Genomic DNA, 18,486 nt, shown 5'->3' on the forward strand with positions numbered 1-18,486 from the left:
AGATCTGAAATCCTGCCACCGCAATCCTGTTACCTATAGTGAGAAGTCAAACACTGTGGCAGGAGAAGATTTATTTTGAGCATTTATTTATAGTTTGAAAACCTCTTAAATGCCTTTTTCTTTTTGGCTACGGAGATTGACCTCAGGGGCACTCGACCACTGAGCCACATCCCCAGTCCTATTTTATATTTTATTTAGAGAGGGTCTCACTGAGGTGCTTAGCTCTTGCTGTTGCTGAAGCTAGCTTTGAACTGTGAACCTCCTGCCTCAGCCTCCCGAGCTGCTGCAATTACAGGAGTGCACCCCCACACCCTGCTGCCTTTTTAAAAAATGTAAGTGGGAAATCATAGGAAACAGGAGAAAGAAAGAGGGCAGGGGAAAAGATCAGGTCCCATCTTCCAGGACCTCTCAGGCCAAAGATCCTTTGACTATTATCAGCATCCACACTGAGTCATCTAGGTCCTGCTGATACTCAACACGGAACAAAGCCCTGGAAGGGAGAGTGGAAGTTGGAGTCATGGGAGGGGAGCAAATAAGACATGAAGCTCCTAAAGAATAATTTCCAAAACCTTATTAAGAAAAGGGGTGTGTACTCTACAAAAACCCATTTTTGTTGTTGTTGTTTGGTTGGTTAGTTTGGTTTGAACCCAGGGGTGTTTAAGTCCTGAGCCAGGTCCTCAGCCCTTTTTATATTTTATTTTGAGACAGGGTCTCACTTAGCTGCTGAGGCTGGCTTTGAACTTGCCATCTTCTTGCCTCAGCCTCCCCAGTCGCTGAGATTATGGGCGAACGCCACCTCGCCTGGCAAGAACCCAGTTCTAAGGAATTTCCAAGAGGATGCAGGCTTTGAGGGCTTGCCCAAGGAAGGCCATGTGGACCAATGGGTGGGCTCAGAAAAAACAGAGAAGAGGAAGAAGACAGTGAGGTTTCTCCCTTACAATCACCTGTTGGAGTAAAGAGCAACTGAGGCAAATAAGTGGTGTGCATGAAGACGTGGTGCCAGCAGAGCACATAGGGAGGAATGCATTCTGGTGGCCCAATGGATTGGGAAGTCAGCAACGGAAAGGAGGGGGCGGGGCAAAAGGCTGGTAGGAGATGAGCCTGGAGAAGTCAAATAAGGAGCAGATGCTGAAAATCTACTCTCATTGTGGATTTGTATTATTCCTTCATGCCTGTGAAATTCGTGTAAAATGCTCTCACATAAATGTCACTTTTGATCCGATAGACAATACAGTTTTATGAAAATTTAGAAGTGGAGTCAAAGATTGTTCAAAGGTGACTTGTTTAGTGGGTAGCAGGTTCAGCGATGTAGCTAACTTATTGCCATGAGCAGGTGGTAAGGGGAGTGGATTTTAAGGGTGAGGAGATGAGAACAACATTTAAAGTCTTGAAATTATTTGGAAAGAATGGTGTTGGTACCTGTGTAGACAGCTACCATAGGAAATTGCCTATAACTTGCTAAGAGAGTGAGATGCTGGGATGGAAAGGTACTTAAGAGTTAGGGACATGGACTGTTGAAAGTGGGTGCACTTTATGTGGGAGTAAGAAAAGGGGGAACGTGCCAAACCATAGAGGAACCCAGGGTTCTCATCTGAAAAGAAAGTCCTACCAAAGACAAAGTTAGGATAAGAAACAGCAGCTCGGGCTGTGCACAGCGGTGCACGCCTGTAATCTCGGCAGCTCGGGAGGCTGAAACAGGAGGATCGAGAGTTCAAAGTCAGCCTCAGCAACTTAGTGAAGCCCTCAGCGAGACCCTGTCTCTAAATAAAATATGATAAAGGACTAGGGATGTGACTGAGTGGTTGGGTGCCCGTGGGTTCAATCCCTGGTATAAAAATGAAAAAAAGAAAGAAAGAGTAGCTTGCCTAGTCCCGGAACCTGGATCTGAGATATATAATTAAAGGGTTGGGTCTTGGCCAGTGTCAAGTTTGGGATAAGTGTCAAAGGACCAAAACAAAGAAAAGCCTGTTGGCTTTGGTTCTAACATTCTTTGTTATCTTAGGGAGCCTAGCTGTCGTGGAGTTAGTATGTCATGAGGTTGACGGCTAAGCAGAGATGCAGCATATCCAGTGTAATCCAACTAAATTGTATGAGGGCGTTACTCCTTGGTAACTCCAGTGACCCTCATCATCAACTAGTTAGTCTCCAACTCTCACCTGCATCCTACCCCTGAATCTTTGTCAGTGGTTCTATCTGGAATGGTTTTTAAAATATAATTGCAAATTCCTAACATTCATCCTATTTAAAAAAAAATGAGGGTCCAAGTCCCTTCTCCTTGCCTCTGGCAGGCTTGTGAACACTTTGACCAATAGAATAATACAAGACCAAAACTGTGTGGTTTCCAAGGCTGGATCATAAAAGTCTTTGCTGCTTCTGCCTTATTCAATGGGACGTTGCTCTCAGGGGCCTGGGTCACCATGTAAGAAATCAAACTTCCCACTAGTCATATGGTACTCCTATAATCCCAGCTACTAGGGAGCCTAAGGTAGGTGGGTTGATAGTTTGAGATCAGCCTGAGAAACTTAGCAAGACCCTGTCTCAAAATAAATAAAAAGGACCAGAGATGTAGCTCAATGGTAAAGCACCCCAGGTTGGTTTCCCAGTACCATGGGGGAGGGAATTAAACTTCTTTGAGGCCATCATGCTGAAGAGACCCCATGTAGGCATTTAAGTCCCCCAACCAAGGCACCAGACATTTGAGAGCAACTCTCTTGAACCCCTCAAGATAAGCCCATCTACCAGCTCATTACCACCAAGTCATCTCTGTTAATGTCAGCAGAACAGAAGAACCACCCAGCCAAGCCCTGCCCAGATTCCTGACCCGTGAACATGTGAGATAAAACCAAATGATTGTTGTCTTAAGGTAGGAGAGGGTGAGGAGAATAGCAGCTTCACTTGTTTGGGGAGCTGGGAGAGGCACGAGCTCTATCTGCCCTTCCTCCAACCCACCATCATGATGAGGAACTGGATGCCGTGGTGGGAATAGAGTCTTTGGATTTGGACTATTAAGTGAAGCCCCAGTACAATTGTTAGGAAAAAGCAGAGTGCGCCAAAAGTTGTTTTGGTTTCTATAAAACATGTGCTTGCCTATTTTAGAAGTAGAGTATAACCAACTAGAGAAGGAGACAAGAAGGCCACAAGGGGTGGATATAAGAGACACAGCTCTATTAGAAAATAGGTCGAAGTCCAGAACAGGTGAGGACAGGTAGGGAGAGAGGACCTCAGACAGGGTGAAGAGGCTAATTTACTTGAGTCTGTATGACCTTCTGGGATACGAATACTGGGCTAGACATGAACGAATGAGACTTCTCCAGGGGATAGCACCAGTGTCACTCAGCAGTGACTGAGGGCCTGCCATGTGCCAGGTACAGTGCTGGCCATGAAGGATCAAAGGAGAAGCAAAACTCAAATCTAGGGGACGGAGACCCTGCCAGGTCACAGAAGTTCAAGACAGAGGACGGTTGTGGATTCCCAGAGCAGGCTGACCTCACGACCTCTGAGAGGCGCTGGGAAGTAGGAGAAAGTTTGCTTCAGGTTGGAGAGAACAGTAGGGGAGAGGGTGGCTTCCCCAAAGGGTCTGATTTCTGCTCTTCTGGCACAAGAAGTGGAGAGGTAAAGAAGTGCACTGTGAGCAAGGGTCACTGGCCTTCTGTGACGCAGTAAAGGGGCGGCAGCAAGTTCTGAATGGACTCAGTTCCCAGTCCTCTTACAATTTGGAACATTAACAAGTGCATTTGCACAAACTGTGGTCAGTCAGGAGTCACTGAACAACATGTGTTCATCTTAAGTCCAAAAGCACAACAAGCTTTGCATCTAACTTGTGTTCTATGCTCTCCATAACCCTCACCTTAGCCACAGGTAGGACATGTCAAGATGTGCTTATGCAGATGAATGTTCAAATGACATAAGGAACAATTTTTAAAAGAGAAAAACAAACTTAAATAATGTGAGCCAGAAATAAATTTCATACCACTAACAAAGAAATGTGCATCTTTCACCTAGTAAATTAATACCTTGTCCCTACCAATGTAAAACTATTATAACATTTATACGTGTTATAAATTTGATTTAATATTACAAATAGAATCAAATAAATTGTGAATGCTATAATTAAAAATTACAAATTATAAACAGATAATAATTATAACATCAATGCTATATTCATGATGACTTTATAAAATGACACAATTCTTTTGAAACCCCTTGGGTAGTGCACATTGAGCTAAGAAAATGTCTTTATTCTTTGATCCTATAATTCAAGTTCTAAAAATAATTCTCCCGCATATGAAATTGTTGTATATATAATGATGCATATTACAGTTTAATATTTATAATAGCAAATTAGAGGGACTGTCAGCTTGGGATCTAAATGTGCATATCTGGGATTGTCTGAAGAGCTGTGGATATTGGTGACCCATAAGTATCCTCTATTTGGAATTGATGTGCCCTTAGGGAAAGAGAAAGAGTAGGATCGAGTTTTCCTGATCTAGCCCATCCCAAAGACAGGGGGACTACCTAACTGTGATAAAAAGAAAATATTCCATTTCTGTTCTGATGAAGGTGGTAGATGGCCTACTGACTGAGAGATCAGAGACTCTACGTTCAAATTCTGAGATGCTGACCAAGTAAGAATGATCAAATCACCGAACTTCACTGAACTTCGACTTGTTTGCTATTTTGAAGCATATTCCCGCATCATTGAGTCCTTCTCACTAACGAGTCACTCTTTGAGGAAAGCACCGGATGTACATGGGGTACACACCCCTCACAAACCTATAAAGTATTTATTTCATGCATTTAACACTTATATAGCATTGCCCAAGTGACACACTGTTCTAAGGACTGGACGGAGTTTAACACATCAGTTCTCATTGCAGCCTCTGAGTTACAGCTTGTTATCCCCACTTCACAGATGAGAAAGTTGAGAGGTTCAAAGACGGTAGACGATTTCTCCTAGGTCACATAACCAGGAAATGGCATGGAGGGTCTGCCAGACCTCCAGATTCATTCCTATGTGATGTCCCAGCTGCCTTCCCAAGATGTGTGTGGCCCGATACTTTCCTGTGATGTGAAGGTATGTAAGGACTAGCTAGCCTAATAATTTTCTGGTAGGTCAAATTGAAAGTTTTTAAAAGTCACATGGAACATGTATTCTTTTACTTGGTTTGTTGAAATCATTAGGGGACTTGCAAAGACATCGATGAACACTTGTAGCTTAAGAAGAACTTTTTTCATTCTTGGTAGGACCTGGTAGCAGAGATTTAAAAAAATGAGACTCGGTGCTGACTTCAAAGGCACATATATTCAACTCGGAACAATACAGAGAAAATTAGCATGGCCTTGTTCAAAGATGACATGCGAATTCATGAAGCAGTCTGCATTTCTGTTTTAACCCCAACCCACGATTCCTCTAGCTTCGGGCCTTTCCTTGATTCCTACAAACACTGTAGAACCTTGGTAATGAACCTAAGGGCTGAGGAAATTCCTGGCATCTGATATACTAGTTAAGTTCCTACTTTAGAAATGCCTAACTTCCAAAAAACACCAACACTAAGAAAAATCTTTCAGGTACCCTTTCAGCTGTGCATAATAACTTAGAGGAAGTTCCTGGACTCGTTTGCAAGTTAACATGATGGTAAAAACAAGTTGTAGTCAACAACAATTGCAGAAGTTCCATTCGTTTAACTGAAGTAGGCAAGCATCTATGTAAATCAGTGCTTTGTAATACATGATTATAATGACTGTTCAGAACTATAATTAAATCATATGATTGTATTTAAGAAAGAAAGATGAGATTTGTAGAGATGGAGGCCAGTGGAGGGACCAGAGAATGAAGAGGAAGAAATGACTCAGAGAACAGGCCATGTCAGTCCTCAGACGCTTGGACAGGCTGGATTTATTCTGCACACAGTTAAAGAAAAAAACTTCTGCTGAGGTCCCTTCCCACCCTGAGATCCTATGAGCCTATGACGCCGAGGCCCACTCAGGGACAGTTATTACGGAGGCGAAGCAGCTCAGGCTCCCAGATGTCTTTATGGAGAACCACCAGCAGCGACCAGAAGGTAAAATGGGGACATTCTAGCTGAGAGTCAGCAGGGAGGCTCCTGGTGTTCAGTGGCTGCTCAGTCCCTATTCAAACAAGGACACGGTTGTCAGGTTAGAGGTCACAGACCCACTCCAGGGCTCTCCTTCCACTGTCCCTCCTTGCTGATCTCCCAGACAAGTGGACACTGCAGAATGATGTGAAAGGTGAAGGCTTGCAGCCCAAGTGTGAACGTGACAGACACTGGGGGAAGGAGCAGAGATGAACCGAGGTGACACTGGAAGAGTTCCTTGGGTGTCTGGACTTCCTTGCTGATTTCCAGGCAGTATGGGGACATTGGGGGACCATCTGGGAGGTCTTCTCAACTGGGACCCTGCCTCTGTGAAAAAATCCTGCAGGCCCTCATATGGTCAGCGATTGTTCCAGAGGGTCTGGGAAAAATGAGGTCCAGACACCAGGAAAAGAGATGGTTTTATTTCCTTTATAGCACAATGGAGCAGGGAATAATGAAGAGACCATTCCCTTTAATAGCTTTCACTTGGTTGCTTCAGCATGTTTGCTGGAGGACAGGTGATGGGGAACCTTCTAAAGGGTTCCAGGGTCTCCACACCTGAGCTTCCAGGGTGCTGTGGTTGAAACAAATGCATCCATCCAGGAGCTGCGCATGCTTCATAATGTGCCGATACATCTGTGCTTAAATTTCCCTAAGAGCACTAGGCGTCGTTGCATATGCATATAATCCCAGCGGCTTGGGAGGCTGAGGCAGGAAGATCGCAAGTTCAAAGTCAGCCTCAGCAACGTAGCAATACCTGTCTCTAAATAAAATCTTTTTAAAAAGGGCTGGAGATGTGGCTTAGTGGTCAAGTGCCCCTGGTTTCATTCCCTAGTACAAAAAGTAAAATAAAATAAAATAAATTCCATAAGAGCTCTTTCTTGTGCATTTCATTATATGATAAAAATGATTATTTGGAAACACAGGTATGATTGATTTTAAATATCTGAACCTCATAGGTAAGAGAATGAATCTTTTTTTCCCTATTATTTTCTATAATCTATGATCTGAAGAATACCATTTTGATGGCTCTCAGGAGGGATTTTTGCCTGACAGAATGTCATAATAAAACAAAACAATTGGAAACCATCCTTTGGCATTATGTTTGGGGGTGTGTCCTCTCTGTTAAGATCCTTTGCTAAAAGCACCCCTGTTCAGCATTTCATGGTAGAGTATGAAGGAGATTTGTATTGGGAGCATCTTTCCATGGAACATGCATCCTTGAACTATTAGTTTATTCGATGAATGTCTAATTTCACACACCTTTACTGAGTACCCCCTGCAACCATCGTGCTAAAAAGTCTGGGTAGGTGCACGCCTTAACAGAGGGTTGCAATCCCATCTGCTAAGTGAAGTATTGAACATGTACCCAGGTGCATGGGGGTCAAAGAAAAGGAGGACCTGGCCATGACTGTGGCCATTTAGGAGGTGTTTTAGTCAGCTTTTGCAACTCTGTGACCAAAAGACCTGACAAGAACAACTTAGAGGAGGAAAAGTTTATTTTGGCTTCTGGTTTCAGAGGTTCAGTCCATGGTTGGCCAACTCCACAGGTCTGGGCCTGAGGTGAGGCAGAATATCATGGTGGCCGGGCCCAGTGGAGGAAAGTTGTTCCCTTGATGGCAGTAAGAAAGCGTGAGAAGGGAGGGACCAAGGGGCCAAGGCGTGGATGCCCCCTTCCAGAGCATGTCCCTGGTAACCTACCCCCTCCAGTCATGTCTCATCTGCCTGCTTTACTACCCAGTCAGTCCATGCACACTTGGATGGAATGATTAGGTTATAGTGCTCATAATCCAATTATTTTACCTCTGAATATCCCTGCATGAGCAGGAGCTTTGGGGCGGTAGGGGGCCCCTCATATTCAATCATAATAGGAGGTGTCCCAAAAAATGTACAGATGGACTCAAATTTTGAAGACTGAGCAGGAGTTACCCAGGCAGGGACAGGGCAGGGAAGTGGGGAGCAAAGTCTTGCCTGACAGATGAGACAGCACAGTCAAGACATGGAGCCGTGGGCATCGTGGGTTTGGAGACCTAGAAGCTCGTTGGTCATTCTAGAGCATAGCAGACAAGGCAGGAGAAAGCAGGAGGTTAGACTGGGGCTTGGGGAGTCAGGGCAATTCCAGAGGATTTGATCCTATTAGCTCATAAATAACAAGGAGGCTTTTAGGAGGGAAGCCACAAAGTTAACTTTATGTTTTTGGTGGATTTATGCGTGTGGGGAGGGAGAGCTGGAGAACCTGCTCTGTGCCTCTCTCCTAGCCTCTGGTAGTTCACTGGCCATTTTTGGAGTTCTTTGGCTTGAAAATGCAGCACGCCATGTTTGCCTTCATTTTTCCATGGTGTGTGCGTGCATGTTACTGTGTGTGTGTGGGTACGCACAAATTTCCCCTTTCTGTAAGGAGACCGGTCACCCTGGATTAGGACTCACTCTAATGACCTCATCTTAGCTTCACTAATTTTATCTGCTCTAAGCCCACATTCTAAGATCCTGGAAGTTATGACTCCAATATACAAATTTAAGGGAGGGACACAATTCAACCCTTAACAGGTGACAGAAGCAAGCTACAGAGGTTTTTTAATTTTTTTTTTTTTTTCAAACAAGCTTTGAGTCTGCAAAGTCACTCTGGGGGCAAGAACAAGTAAACAGAGAAACAAAGAAAGAGGTAATGTGGCAAAGAGATCTTTTTTTCTAGAACTGGAAGAAAACGTAAGAAAAACTGAGTGGCCAATTAAAAATGAAGTAGGAAGATGAGATTTTTGAAAGCTAAAGCACAAGATCAAGGGCAATTGTGTACAGGTGAACGTTAAGAGGGTGAGATGCAGACAGGTTGAAAGGAACAAGGACCGGGGAGCTAAGAAAGAAATACAGGGAACTCAAAATGTCTACAGTCAAACAGAAATCTGAGTGGGTGAGAGACAAGCAGACACTGAATAGAGCTACTTAGTACTTTGAATATTATTATTATTTTTTAAATTATTTTATTGTAAACAAATGGGATACATGTTGTTTCTGTTTGTACATGGCGTAAAGGCATACCATTTGTGTAATCATAAATTTACATAGAGTAATGCGGTTTGATTCATTTTGTTATTTTTTCCCTTCCCCCCACCCCTCCCACCCCTCTTTTCCCTCTATACAGTCCTTCCTTCCTCCATTCTTGCCCCCCTCCCTAACCCTAACTCTAACCCTAACACTAACCCCTCCCACCCCCCATTATGTGTCATCATCCACTTATTAGTGATACCATTTGTCCTTTGTTTTTTTGAGATTGGCTTATCTCACTTAGCATGATATTCTCCAATTTCATCCATTTGCCTGCAAATATCATAATTTTATCATTCTTTATGACTGAGTAATATTCCATTGTATGTATATACCACAGTTTCTTTATCCATTCATCAGTTGAAGGACATCTAGGTTGGTTCCACAATCTGGCTATTGTGAATTGAGCAGCTATGAACATTGATGTGGCTGTATCTCTGTAATATGCTGATTTTAAGTCCTTTAGGTATAGGCCAAGGAGTGGGATAGCTGGGTCAAATGGTGGTTCCATTCCAAGTTTTCTAAGGAGTCTCCACACTGCTTTCCAGAGTGGCTGTTCTAATTTGCAGCCCCACCAGCAATGTTTGAATATTATTAAAGAGTTATTTCCTCCATATATATTCTCCTTTTCCTTCGTCTCTTTCAAACAAGTAACTGACTCTCCAACCTCCCTATTTTAGGAGATAGAGGACCAGATGGAAAATCACAGGGTCCTGAAAAACAGTCTTTCTTCCCAGCTTTTGTTTTCCCAAACAAAGTCCCAGAAAGGGAGTTAATCTTTTTTGATCAACATGTATTGACTGTACATATTAGTGTTGTGCAGCGTAATACTTCAATACATTCATACCTTGTGTGCTGATCAAACACACCCTCCCTTTATCCAACCTGCCCCTTCCTAAGCTCTAGAAATCACTATCCTCCACTCAGGTGAACTCTCCTCCCCTGCCCTTTTCTAAACTTCCCCATGTGAGAGAGAGAATATATGGTTCCTGCTTATTGTGTCTGACTTACCTCATTTAACATATGTCTTCCAGTTCCATCCATTTTGCTGCCAATGACAGGAGTCCCATTCTCCTTTTCATGGCAGAACAACATTCCACTGTGTTTACGGATCACATCTTCCATACACTTATCCACTGATGGGCACCTGGGTGGATTCATCTTAGCTCTTATGAATACTGCCACAATAAATATGGACTTTCAGGTGTCTCTTTGGTATGGGTGATTTCATTTTCTTTGATTATACCCAAAAGGGGAGTAGCTGGATCATGTGTTAGGTCTATATTTAGATTTTCTGAGGAACATCCATACCATTCTCCATTCTGTCTATATGTACTAATTTGTATTCCCACCAACAGTATATAGGAGGTTTTTTTTTTCTTTACATCCTCCCCCAAAGTTGTATTTTATTTTTTTTTACAATAGCCATTTTTTTGTTTGTTTGTTTGTTTTTGGCACCAGGGATTGAAATCAGGGGTACTTCACCACTAAGCCACATCCTAAGTTCTTATTTGTATTTTATTTAGAGACAGGGTCTCTCTGAATTGCTTAGGGCCTAGTTAAGTTGCTGAGGCTGGCTTTGAACTCATGATTCTCCTGCCTCAGCCTCCTGAGCCACTGGGATTACAGGTGTGTGCCATTCTAACTGGGCATGTGAGATGGCACCTCATTGTGCTTTTGATTTGCATTTCCCTGATGGCTAATGATATTGAGCATTTTTTGATATTTTTATTGAACATATGTGTTTCTTCTTTTAGGAAATGTCTATTCAGATCATTTGCCCATTTTTAAATTGGAGTGCTTTTGGTTCTTAAGATTTTGTTGTTTGTTTGTTTTGGTACCGTGAATGAACCCAGGGGCGCTCAACCACTAAGGCACATCCCCAGCCCTCTTTTTAAAGCTTTTATTTTGAGACAGAGTCTCACTAAGCTACTTAGGGCCTTGCTAACTTGCTGAGATTGGCGTTGAACTTTCAATCTTCCTGCCTCAGCCTCCAGAGCTGCTGGAATTATAGGCATGCACCACCACACCCCGCTAGTTGTTAAGTTTTTGAATTCTTATATATTCTGGATATCACTCTTTGCCAGACGTATCATTTGCAATTTTTTTTTCCTTTCTATGTATCGTCTCTTCACTCTTGCTTGTTTCCTTTGCTGTGCAGAAGTTTTCTAGTTTGATGTAATAAAATTTGTCTATTTTTGCTTTTGTGTCCTGTTCTTTGGGGGGGGGGCATATCCAAAAAAGCATTACCTATACCTGTGTTTCCCTTGTTTCTAGTAGTTTCAGTTAGAGGCAGAATGGCTTCCAAGCAGTTTAATGCAGAGCAGACTTGCCTCCTCCTCTTATCCCTTCTTCCCCTCAGCAATTGAAAGGCCACCTCAGAGCGGTTTTCCCTGCCCCAGGTTTGGCATGTGAGCTTCAGAGGTGGGCTGCATGAAGCTTCCTTCCACCCTTGACACTGTAAGGTCCACAGCAAGACCCCAGGATGAGGAAGTCCAACGAATAACTAAAACAAAATTTTCTACCTGGCCTTCAGAAATGAGCTCTGAATCAGAAATTAAGAAGCATCCCTGCATTTGCCAACATCTCAGAGGCACACATCGAATTTAAATCAGAGATGGAAGAAAAACACTCAATTGCAATGAATGTTGGACAAAAAAAAATAAGATAGATCAGAGAGATGGTAGAATGGAAAAGTGGACAGTGATTCAACCATAAGATAAACAAAGCTCAGAAAAGCAGCCGCATGATATTGTTTATAAAACCAATATTTTAACCTGTGAGCCAGGTCAGGGACAGACCAATCAAAATTAAAAGGTGAAGGAAGAAGCTGGAAAAGACACCCTGCTGCTGGCTGCTAGATTCCTCCCGGATGTGGCCCCAGCAGTCCTGATCTGGGCTGCTTGTAGAGGGACTTGGGCATCAGGTGATCCAGGACAGGTGTGAAGGCTTCCAGGCACCGCACTGGACACCAGCTCCTGTCAAGCATCCTGTCCCTGTGCTGCAGGGACAGGTGTGCCCACCTCCATCTCCGGTTGGGCAAGTGGGAGAGCAAAGACCTTCTCACGCCCAGCTCCCCAGCCGACACCAGCCATGTTAGCACCCCAGGCGATCTCTGCTCTTAGAACGCCACCTGAGAGCCCCTAACCTGCTACTCCCCAGCAGGGTTGGGGCATTAATATCGACAGCTTCCAGGCACGCAGACACTGAAATGCAAGAAGTAAGAGAATAGGCAACAGCAGCAAAACAGAAATAGAATTACCAAAAAATGCTATCTGGTGTTAGATACACCTGCTGGAGAAGAGAGCAAACAGGACACCAAGCAATGTAAGATGATTTCCCTGTTTTTCAGCAGGACTTCTGAAACTTAAAGGCATGAGATTGCCTTACCTGACAGAGCTGCACTCTTTAGCACCCGAGCTGTCAAGCAGCAGCCCCTGGATGCCAGCTCCCGGTTTCTTGAGATTATACTCAGGAGAAGAAAGAAACTCTTCGTGCTCGGATGAGAAAATCCCATCAGAGTGTTATGGAATCTTATGCATTGCAAAAATTTCACCAATTTTTAACAAATACATCCATTGTGCCGGCACAGTGGTGCACGCCTGTAATCCCAGTGGCAAGGGAGGCTGAGGCAGGAGATTGCAAGTTCAAGGCCAGCCTCAGCTAGTGAGGCCCTAAGCAACTTAGTGAGACCCTGTCTCAAAATAAAAAATAAAAATAAGAAGGTCTGGGAATGTGGCACAGCGGTAGAGCACCCCTGGGTTCAATCCCCAGTACAAACAAACAACAACCAATATCAACCAAAAACATCCATTGTCTTATTTCAAGAATGTGTATATTTATGCCATAAGTTATTAGTTTTTTATTCAAATTCTGTCCTTTACTTGTGGTTTTTTACATTAGTAAAATTATTTGCTTTTCTACCTAGAGTTATCCAAAACCCACTGTTTGTTTTGCAGGTCCTACCTTTGTTTTAGGAGATCCAGCTACCTATGGAAGTCCGAATTTTCAGTGTAAATTTGTCCATACCTTTTCTGTTATGTGCCGACTCTCATAGGTCTGGCTTCTACAAGGAAAAAGGGTCAAAGGCCAGACCACAGGGATCCAGTGTTCTGGTCTGGTTGAGACAGACTGTTCCTCTGGCCCCTGTGCAGGACAGTACTGGGGAAGCCAGCCTTCTGCTTGTGGTCTTCGGACACTGGAAGGGCTACTCAAGAGAGGCCCTTGGTCCTGGGAGGCTTCCTCACCACTGGGTAAGAGCCCCACAGTCCCTGCCCAGCTCATTGTCTTGCTTGCAAATTATCTTTCCTGTTTCAGACTCACTGTGTTCTCCTTTGTTCTGCTTAAGCATGTGCCTCTGGATTTTTCGAGCAAGACCAGTTTTCAAAATTTCAGACTCTACCAGGAAGAGATGGGAATTTTTCCAGCAGAGGGGTGCACGGAGCCCATGATCATGCTGGGAGAACATATTGAAGCTGACGTCGCTGCGTCTTCTCTCCGTGTAAGTAAAGCAGCGCTCCATCCAGGGCTGGGCGGCGGTGTGTTTTCCTTGACCACTCTGATGGCAAGATCCTCCTCTGGGATCACTCACCTGTGCAAGGTGTTCTGCTGCCCTGGGATTGAAAACTGGCGCACAGAATTCTTACCAGGCAGTTTCCAAAATGGATGAGACTTGCCTTTTTTCTGTGATGCTGTGGATTGAACCCAGGGTCTGACACATGGGAGGCTAGGGCTCTACCACTGAGCTCTACCCCCCAGCCCCTTATTTTCATTTTGGAAGTAATTCTATCCTGTATTCTTGCCCTAGTTTATCCAGTTTATTATATTATTTTTTTAAACTGGACACTGCACTATTTTAATAATAACCTTTTTTCTAAAGTACAGTATAAATTTCAGCCTGTATCAAGATGAACATCATGTATGTATGCATGTGTGTATATGTGTGTGTGTATATATATATATATATATATATATATATATAATAAACTTTCTTATTTTTATACTTTACTAGTTTAGGTGTCACAAGCTCAGTTTTAAGCTCAGTTTAGGTGTCACAAAGTATCACATGCGAATACACTTATGAGCTATCAGTATAGCTTTGTTTAAAAATTCTGTTATTAAATGAATGCAAAAAGATCAAAAACAATCTATTAGTAACTTTCCATGATAAAAAGAAGCAAGAGTTTGTTACATCAAAATAGTTGGAGGAAATTTTTATATATTTTGTATTCAAAAATTGAAAGGTTTCTAGAATATCTTGAGAATGATGGTTCAAAGCATTTTATTTTTTTAAATTAACATTTTATTTAACTCATTAAACCCCAAAATTATAATTTTACCAATATAAAAATGGATATAGTTTACGTTCTTGTATATCATCAAAATCTGGTATGGATTTGGTACTGACAACATGTCTCAATTGGGGTTAGTCATGTTTCAAGGGCTAAATGCATCTCAACTGGAATGAAAGACATTGTCTATAACACCTTGCCATTGTCTGGCACATCTACCTGTGACAGCAAGTTGTGAGTGGTCTGCCACTTGCCAAACTCTTATTCTTGTAGATTAGTTTAAGATATGCCACTAGCAGAATTCACTCACTCTCAAATATTAAACTGTGAGCCTAGCACTATATCTGGTACTAGAAGAATGGCAACAAAAATGGCGGACATGGAGGAGTCGACTGAACCATTTGACTATTTGCAGATACTAACATGGGTAACAGGAGTGGTCAAGTTTTGCTTCATAGCATTTGACACAATTAGTAATGTTCTCATTTCCTTACTCAGGCTGTATGTGTGCATCTGTTTCTCTCATGACACCCCATGAGGGAAGGAGGTACGTCTATCTACCTTGTTTGCCATTATCGCCCTGATAAATACACGCATACCCACATACTGATTATCAGCCTCAACCAGCTTCTCATTTCATGACTGTTTTTTCCACAAAGTCACAAAACATTCCATATTTTCTTAGTAAAAATCTCCTCTTTAAAACAGATTCTTACGGCTTATTCCAACGAATAAAAAGTAATCTAGAAATTTCCCGCTGGTCAGTGTTCTATTTATCTTATCTTCATCTACTTTCTTCCTCCAACACAAACGAGGCACAAATGAACAAGTATAAGGTAAGAGCACCTTCCATCAGTTTTCAGAATTAAAACACACATACACCTTGAAGGAAAGTGTAGTAAATACTGACTTATCCACCAGTCGACAATGGCATGGTGCTCAAGGGGTTTAGAGATTTCAGAAGCTCCTTTGGCGATTCATTTTTTAAGTTAAACAACAGAAACACTGTAGTAGCTATGATTAAAGAAAACAAAATGAGCAAAAGAAAACAGCATAAAATGACTAAAGGTGAAACCTATTAAGGGGATGTGGAAATCCCAAACTTATTCCTTAATGATAGTAATAACACTGTACAATAAAGTACTTTTGCTAATCTTCAGAGTGCAAAGAAAACCTGATGTGGAAAGCAACGTCTGGAAGAATTCAAGAGCTGGGAATGAGAGCAGCTGTTACCATTTTATTCCATCTATAATAAAATGGCACTTTAATAACATGGGTTCTATCCAGATCAGTCAGTTTATTTTAGCACAAAAGGCCTCCAACTCCTATTCAAGTGTTCCCTGTTTTATAGACTACTGGTATCCATAGCCTTTTTATTTATTTTACAGCACTGGGGGTTAAACCCAGGGGTGCTATGCCACTGAGCTACCTCCCCAGCTCTTTTTGCGACAAGGTCTCACTAAGTTGCCCAGACTGGCCTGTAACCCCCTGAGTAGCTGGGGTTGCAGGTGTGTGCACCACACCCAGCATAACATAAGTATGGTTCAAAACATTGGCTCCTCTATTGTGTATAAGTCTTTTATCAACTAAATCATATTTAAAATGCACTAAAGACAATTATTTCTTCATTTCTTCTTAGGTGAGCATTCCAGAACTGGTATAAGAGTGGCTTTTTCACTGTGTTTTCTTTTCTTTGTTTTCTTTTTGTGGTCACTTTGGTAGCCCATGGAGTCACTGCATTGAAACCTAGGATCCTGATCTTTGGTGCTTGTTGTTGTTGTTGTTTTTCTTCTTCTTCTTCTTCTTCTTCTTCTTTGGCTCTTCCTCACAAAGGCCATCATATTGTTACTGTCACTCTTCCTCTTCCTCTGGAATAATATTTATAAAATCTGCTAGCTCTGGGGTACCAACGTTTATTTCATAAATTTCTGGATCTTCTTTTTTTTTTCTTTGGAATTTTTCCAACAGATTCCTCAGTGAGAGTTTCTGTTACTTCTTCAGAAACACCTGGGCACTTGGACTGCAAACAAGCAATATTTATTTTTTCTCGAATGCAGAATACTTACTATTCTCCAGCAGCATCCGAGTCTAACTGAAATAGTTCAAATTCTAATTCACCACCCACGTCTATCTCCAGGGTTTGCCACTGCTCAGTGACATCTGCTCAGGTTTAGGGATAGAGGCATTAAAATACCCATGTACCATTTTATTCCATCTATAATAAAATGGCACTTTAATAACATGGGTTCTATCCAGATCAGTCTATGATCTGGCTACAAGACACTTCATTAACTGTACCCATAAGCTTTTGCACAGGCTCAGGGCTAAAAATAACAAAACCAGCTTCCATGTTAAGATGAATGTGATTTGTCATGCAGCCACATGAATGTTCATAGCAGCTCAATTCACAATAGCTAGATTGTGGAACCAACCTAGATGCCCCTCAACTGACAAATGAATAAAGAAACAGTGGTATATATACACAATGGAATATTACTCAGCCATAAAGAAGAATAAAATTATGGCATTTGCTGGTAAATGAATGAAGTTGGAAAATATCATGCTAAGTGAAATAGGCCAAGCCCCAAAAGCCAAAGGCCGAATGTTTTCTCTGATAAGTGCATGACAATATATAACGAGGGGGTGGTGGCCGGGGGAAGAGAAGAATGAAGGAACTTTGGATGGTGTAGAGGAAAATGGGGTGGGAGGGCTGGGGGACAGAAAGACAGTAGAATGAAACAGACAGTATTACCTTGTGTACATGTATGATTACATGAATGGTGTGAGTCTACATTGTGTAAAACCATAGAAATGAAAAGTTGTACCCCATTTGTGTACAATGAATCAAAATGCAGTCTGTAAAAATAAAAAAGATTTTAATAAAAAAAAGAATGTGTTCTTTGATCATCATATGTATCTCCCAGTTCACCCACAACTTTGATGTTATCATATGCAAAAGGGACTTAAAAGACTCTCTTAGTAGCACAGGAACTCAGCATTAGTTGCTCTCGATACCCGTGCATTTCCGGTTAAGGTAGCGAGGCGATGTGTTCTCGGTGCCGGGCAGCCAATAAGCAGCGGCATAGGTGGGCAGCTCTAGGCAGGGCAGGATGCTGACTGGTCCTACTACCGGCCCGCGAAGGCCGCCTTTGCCCAGGAGACTCAGAGCAACCAGCAGCTGGTTACCTACCTCAAAGCATTTTAAATGTTGTCTTAGGGCCGGGAGTGTAGCTCAGTGGTAGAGGACGTGCTGAGCAAGCCCAAGACCCTGTGTTCAATCCCCAGCAACACACACATACACACACACCCCCACACACACCCCTAGAGCATCACAGCGATTTGGTAAAGAAATGGTATTTAAAAAAAAGGCATAGTACATAGAAAAGGATAGTATATCAAAAACCTTATTCCTTAAACCTATATTAGAGTATCAGTGTCTAGAAATCGGGGGGGACTGGGAAAGTTAATTGATGAATGGATAAACAAACTCCGGTACATTTGCACCATGATGAAATCCTACTCTGCAATAAAAAGGAATATACATATGTACATATAGAAAGGAATGCACAAATACTGATATGTACAGCCACATTGATGGCTACCAAGTGAATTACGCTCAGTCAAAGCAGCCAGACTCAAAAGGCTACACACTGTGTGAGCCTATCTCCGTAACATCTGGGGAAAGACACTGCAATAGAAAAAGAGCAGATCTTTGGTTTCCAGGGGTGGTGGGGGGGTTTGAATAAAAAAGGCTTGAATGAGAATGTGTGGGAGGACAGTGGATCTCCACTGGCTCCTAACTGGCATTGGTGGCTACATATTTCCATGAAGATGTCGAAACTCATAGAAGTATACACTGAAGAGACGGTATTTTAGTATGTGAAAACCATAAAGTTTAAAATGATCAATCAACCCTGAAGTCAATTGTCACCAGATGGAGAACAAAATTAAGGAGTCTTCTAGGACTCTGAATAATTTGACTACTGTTGACTTCTTTTAATTTGACATCTGGATATGGAGGGGTATCTCTTTTTAATGTTATTCATAAAATCATGTGA

At 42.3% G+C, this 18,486-nt stretch overlaps 1 non-coding gene and 1 pseudogene across 1 annotated transcript; one reads left to right on the forward strand and one right to left on the reverse strand.

The window, feature by feature from the left end:
- Positions 1-5,279: 5,279 nt before the first annotated feature.
- LOC124995126 (U6 spliceosomal RNA) lies at positions 5,280-5,385 on the forward strand. Its single transcript, XR_007110616.1, has one exon. It is a non-coding gene; the product is annotated as a U6 spliceosomal RNA (small nuclear RNA).
- A 10,668-nt stretch (positions 5,386-16,053) lies between these two features.
- LOC124994148 (DNA-directed RNA polymerase I subunit RPA43-like) lies at positions 16,054-17,935 on the reverse strand (annotated as a pseudogene).
- Between the last annotated feature and the right edge of the window lie 551 nt (positions 17,936-18,486).

This window comes from Sciurus carolinensis, chromosome 10 (genome assembly GCF_902686445.1).
Source record: "Sciurus carolinensis chromosome 10, mSciCar1.2, whole genome shotgun sequence".
Taxonomy (NCBI): domain Eukaryota; kingdom Metazoa; phylum Chordata; class Mammalia; order Rodentia; family Sciuridae; genus Sciurus; species Sciurus carolinensis.